Source organism: Molothrus aeneus, chromosome W (assembly GCF_037042795.1).
Source record: "Molothrus aeneus isolate 106 chromosome W, BPBGC_Maene_1.0, whole genome shotgun sequence".
In the NCBI taxonomy this organism is placed as follows: Eukaryota; Metazoa; Chordata; class Aves; order Passeriformes; family Icteridae; genus Molothrus; species Molothrus aeneus.
Window position 1 is genome coordinate 1,975,366 of NC_089679.1, and position 5,602 is coordinate 1,980,967.

At 50.9% G+C, this 5,602-nt stretch overlaps 1 long non-coding RNA gene across 1 annotated transcript; it reads left to right on the top strand.

Annotated features, from left to right (window-relative positions):
• Positions 1-468: 468 nt before the first annotated feature.
• On the top strand, positions 469-4,458 carry LOC136568559 (uncharacterized). Its single transcript, XR_010785251.1, has 2 exons — positions 469-724; positions 3,592-4,458. It is a non-coding gene; the product is annotated as an uncharacterized lncRNA (long non-coding RNA).
• The last annotated feature ends 1,144 nt before the right edge of the window (positions 4,459-5,602 follow it).

Here is a 5,602-nt window from a genome sequence, read left to right on the forward strand (position 1 = left end):
TGGGTCGGAGATGGGGAGTTCAGAGGGTGGAGATGGAGCTGACACCCTGAGGGGGAAAATCGCCAGACCAGGAGGGTGCTGGCTTTTCTCTGGCTCCACACGGGCCGGCAAAAGGCGTGGGGACTCCCCTTGGAAACTATCTCTTGTCTGGAGATTATGTTCTGCCAACAAGTCCTTGTCCTTACATCTCTGGAAGGTCGCCATTGACTCCTTCTGCTACATCAAAGCCGCTGAGAGCTATATCCGTGTCTTGGCCGTGTCCGGGAGATGGTGCTTCCCCGCTTGAGCTGCTTTTGGACCCTCTGTCACCACTGGCGGTGCCACAACTATCGCTGCCGTGGCTGACGCGTCGGTTCTCCCCTTTCCTGCGAAGAGCGTCTGGAGAGCCGCTGCGGCAGCAGGCCCCGCCTTCACCCCCCCCGCACATTGGGGACCGACTCTTTCACAGCAGGAGCTGCAGTTCCCGGCTCAAGATTCCCCCCCACATCGCAGGTGAGGGTGGAGTCAGCTCCACCATCGGCAGTCGCCACGATCACACTGGTCACTCCGTCAGCTTCCTTGTTGTCAGACACAGCTGCGTCGGACACGCCCATCGTCAACACCTTCCGGCGGGTGTTTGTTCCAGCTGACATCACGCCCCTGGCCGCCTTCCCCCTCCTTTTCCATGGCACCTGTGTGGAAAACAGCAACTGTGACCGCCACATCAGCACCGTCTCTCCAAACGGTAAATCACACAATGGGGGCTGTGTCTCCTTTCATTCCCCCGCCTTTGGCTGCAGATTAACTGCCTTCTCCTCCCGGCTCGGCGGCTGACTTGGTTGATTTAATGTCTTTTACACCTTTGCCATTGCAGCCTGTGATGGCAGCGGTAGTGCTTCCAGCTGCGCCATCCACGGCTGGGCCCCTGGCAGCGGCACAGCCAGCGGCCAGCCCCCGTGTGTCTAGGCTGGCAACCGGCCCTTTGGCCTTGCAGTCTGTAGTTGGCCCCTCTACTCCGGAGCCTTTGGCTGGCCCACCACTCCCTGCTGCCCGCAGGCTGTCCTCCCCATCCCTGGATGGGGGCAGGGACAGTGATGAATGCCAGCGGCCAGCCCCCTGGTGGGGGAGGGCCCTAGTGGTGGAACGCCGGCACCGACAGGCAGAATCATTGTGCGTGCGTAATCTCTGAACTTTGCCTCCCTGTCGGGTGACCATGTCCCCCAAGAACCCTCACAGCTTTTGGGACACAGTTAAGATGCAAGCTTCAGAAGATGGGGATGGGGACCTGTTGGACAGGGCGAGAAGGCCACGGTGTACAGCTGACACCACACTTGACTTGGGGGAAGGGGCCACAGATGACGGTCAGACAGCTTATCCAGATTCTGTGGGGGAGACACAGGTGGTTCAGGCGGACCATGTCCTGCCACAAGGCGAGCTGCAAGCTCTTCCCGTGTATAAAGCTGTCCCAAATTCAGGACGTGCCGACAGGCATGATGTGATTGCCTGGTGGGTGATCCAGGATTTGGAAGAGAAAGTTGCAAAGTATGGCCTTGGCTCCGTGCAAGTTATGCAGGGTCTCAGAGTGATAAACTTGGACCTGCTTGCTCCATTTGATATTAAACATATTGCTCAGGCACTGTTCCAACCTGTGCAATATGAGGGTTTTTTTGACAACTGGAGGCAGGCTGCTGAAAAGGTTGCAGCAAGCAACAGGCTTCTGCCTCAAGAAGACCCTAGGTATTGCGTGGGGGTGGATGCTCTCCTTGGAGACCAGGCCTTTTTCAATCCTGATTTTCAGGCTACTTGGGACTCTGCTGTTCTTGAGCAGTGTCAAGGGGTAGGATTTAATGCATTGTTGAAAACTATTGAGACGGCCTCCCCCAGACCACAGTATACAATGATAATACAAGGAGTAGGCGAGCCTTTTTTGCCATTTGCCGAGAGGCTTGAAGCTGCCCTGGAGAAACAGGTTGAGGATGATGCCTTAAGGCAGATTTTATGCAAGCAGTTAGCTCAAGAAAACTCAAACAGTGAGTGCTGGAAGATCATAGATGCTCTTCCAGGCAACCCGACGCTAGCAGACATGGTCAATGCATGTGCCAAGACAGGTTCTGTAGACCACAGGGTGTCTGCTCTTGTGGTTGACTTACAGCCAGGCCAGACACCCTTAGGGGGTGGACAACAGAAGAAGAGCAAAAATAAAGGCAAGAAAAAGCAAGGAACATGCAAACCAACAGGGCCGGGTGCCACTTTCCTGTGCCTAAGGGCAGGTCATTGTTCAGACCAATGCAAGGCTAAATTTTATGGCAATGGCCAACCTTTGGTAGGCCCAGGAAACAGGACAATGAGCGCACAGGGGAATTGCGCCCTGACACAAGTGATTCCTCAGAGCATGGTGCTGGCTCAAGTCTGCCCAGACAGCTCAGAGGCATCACCCATGTCTCCGCCGGCGTGGATGTATGTACTGCCGACACAGTCATTTTAGAATCCTGTCGTGAACAAAAGGTTCCTTTGGACATGTTCGGACCTTTGGGACAAGGACTGGGTGCACTGCTTGTGGGAAAATCTAGTGTCACCCACCAAGGAATCTTTGTTCACCCAGGAGTCATTGACTCTCACTTTTCAGGTCAGCTGTGTGCCACGGTTTTCATGTCCACCCCCCGTCATTCTTCCAGCAGGGACTTGGATTGCTCAACCTGTGCTTTTTCAGTCATGTGTCCCCAGGGCTGACCAGTGGACTTGTGGGAGTGGTGGCTTCAGATCCACGGGACTGCCACAAGCCCTCTTGTCTGTGGACATTTCTGCTCAGCAACCCCAGATGGTGTGTACCCTGACCCTACCAGGTGCCCGCTCATAGAAGATCAGGCTTCAAGGTTTGATGCGACAGTCATCTCCCTCTCTGCGTGGCTTCCTACGTGGCCTTTGGCCCCCGTGGGATCACCCGTCATAGGGGTGGGGGGTACGGCACATACCTTGGTGAGCCAACGGTTTGTGCTGATCAGTAACATGAATGGGCAGACAGCTGCAGTTTGGCCCTATGTCATTTCATCTCTGATCAATCTCTGGGGGCGGGATGTATTGGCTGCCTGGGGAGTGCAAATTGGGATGGATTTTTAATTGAGGCCACTGCATTGAAGGGCGAAAGATATCCTACGCTGCCTTTACGGTGGCTGGTGGACAAACCCATTTGGGTTCATCAGTGGCCCCTGACAGAAGAAATTGGTCACCCTTCATCAACAGGGGCACATTGAGCCTTCTGCTAGTCCTTGGAATACTCCCATCTTTGTGATAAAGTCTGGGAAATGGAGGCTGTTACAGGACCTCCAGAAAATTAATGTGGAGATGGAAAGCATGGGGGCATTGCAGCCTGGTATGCCCTCACCCACCATGATCCCTGTGGGATGGGAGATCTTGATCATTGATTTGAAGGATTGTTTTTACACAATTCCTTTGCATCCTGATGACAAACTAAAGTTTGCCTTCACAGTGCCTTCAATGTGCAAAAAAAAAAAAAAAAGGATGCCTGGAGAAACCTAATCAACCACCTTACAGTGCCACAGAATTCAGAGAATCCTGTCATTTTAAATAATTTTCTCTCGTTGCATTCTTCAGGTGAGATGCACCTACCTTGAGTGAAGGTCTGGATAAGGGACCTAGCCACTAATAAGCTGGAGAGCCTGTACGACCTTATCACTTGGGGCCGCAGGTATGTGTCTCCACAGATACTGGAGTACGATGGGTACCTGCGAGGTGTGTCCTCCCTGATTTGCAACACCAAAACCAGAATGTGGCCAACAGGCAACCTCCAAATGATGATCAAGATGACAACCACCAATCAGATGGTCCCTCTCCGAGTGGGGAGTGAACATTCCATCCTTTCTTTGCTTCTGAAAAAGGACTGTTGACAGGCTAAGATTGTCAGTTCTTTGAACAAATTAATGATAAGTTGTTATTATATTAGAATTAGTACTGAGATTGTATTAGAATAAGTAAATGATTTTAAGATTGATAGTGCATTTCTTGTAAGAGGGAATCACAGGATTCAATCTCTCTGACTATTTTAAATCGGCATCTGATTGCGGTTCTGACTGATAACTAGAGGCACCTCTGGAGCTGTGTTGGTTCTCCTTCCTTAAAGGGGCCCTGCAGAGGATTACAAACACTTGCCTCCTCCTTTAAACAAAAAGAGGGAACTGTGGATGTGACAGCCTGGTCAGAGAGCAAGAAAACCAGATAAGTTTTCTCATGGCCGACTTGTGAGACTTTAGGGAGTTGTAGAGAAACGATGATAGCTTGTTATTATAAACAACCTGCAGGTGGTGTTTTCCTACTCTCTGTTTTTCTCAAAGAAAGGCATTTTTGTTAATTAGCCAATCAGGTGAAATGTATTGATTGATTGACCAATCTGGTTTGTATGTAACAGAACAGTCTATAAAAAGAGAGAATTTTCGTATTAAAGCTGCTGCTGTGCAAACCAGCCTTCTGGTGAGTCTGTGCCGTTTCTTACTCAATAGCAACACCCCCCTGCTTAGATAGGAACTAAACTTTGTTTATGAAAACGTGTCTTGAAGAGCTGGTTTCAACCTTGGTTCCCAGGAAGCACTGATATAGGATAGGGGCCTTGAACCCCTGGGGTTTATGTCTCGGTCTCTCTGCGAGCCTCTCAGGAACCCTGGGCCAGTCCCGAGTCGGCAGACACTGGGGGGAGCAGCCCCAACACGGCCGACAGCGGGGGACACTCTCTGTGCCCCGAGGGTACTGAGGGCACCTGGGCTGGGCGCCTTTGCAGCACAAGAGATACCAGAGACATCGGTAGAAGATAAAGGGCCGACTCTTAGCAGGGGTTCATCCAAGCTTTTATTCAGATCCCAAAGGAGCTCCTGCGCCTCAGGGGGCCTCCTGCCGAGAGTCCCGGGAGATGTCCGAAGGTCACATTTAAAGGGAGGAGGAAACCAAAAGTAGATAACATTTTACCAACCAATAGGTATCTCTGAGGGATGGGAACTGGGGGATAGACATATAGGGCAGCGTATGGGACTAGGCCTGGGGGGCTGACCCCTGGCCTCTGGCAAATCACTCGACAACTTGGACCGAAACTTCTGGATGGGGGGGATGGGATGCTGAGTGATTGACAGAGAGCCAGGGTGGGGGTTTGGGGATGATCTCATCCTGGGAGAGGGATAACACAGGTAAAGGGAGGGGAGTACAGTCTGGGATAAACCATTTGGGAAAAATATAGGAATACAAAACAAAACTATTTCAAAATATTACAAAATATAAAAACGCACTACAACATCTCCCTCTTTTCGTTTAAATAAAAAAGGAGAGGCACCTAAACATTAAATTTCAGCTCGAAGTGATATCAAGCATCAGAAAACCAAGGCTGTTTTATAAATTCTGCAGAGGTTTCTGTCTCTTCCTCAGAAGAGGTGGGAACAGTCACCTGATTGATCTCTAAAGGGGAAATAGCTTTCGATATCAGTTTGGTCACGATGCTCTTGATGATCCCAAAGCTGATCAAAATAACAAGAAAAACAAACAAAACTAAAAATACAGATTTCAATATGGATCTGACCCAGCCCGAGAGTCCCCATTTTTGGGAAAGTCCGTCCATCCAGTCTGC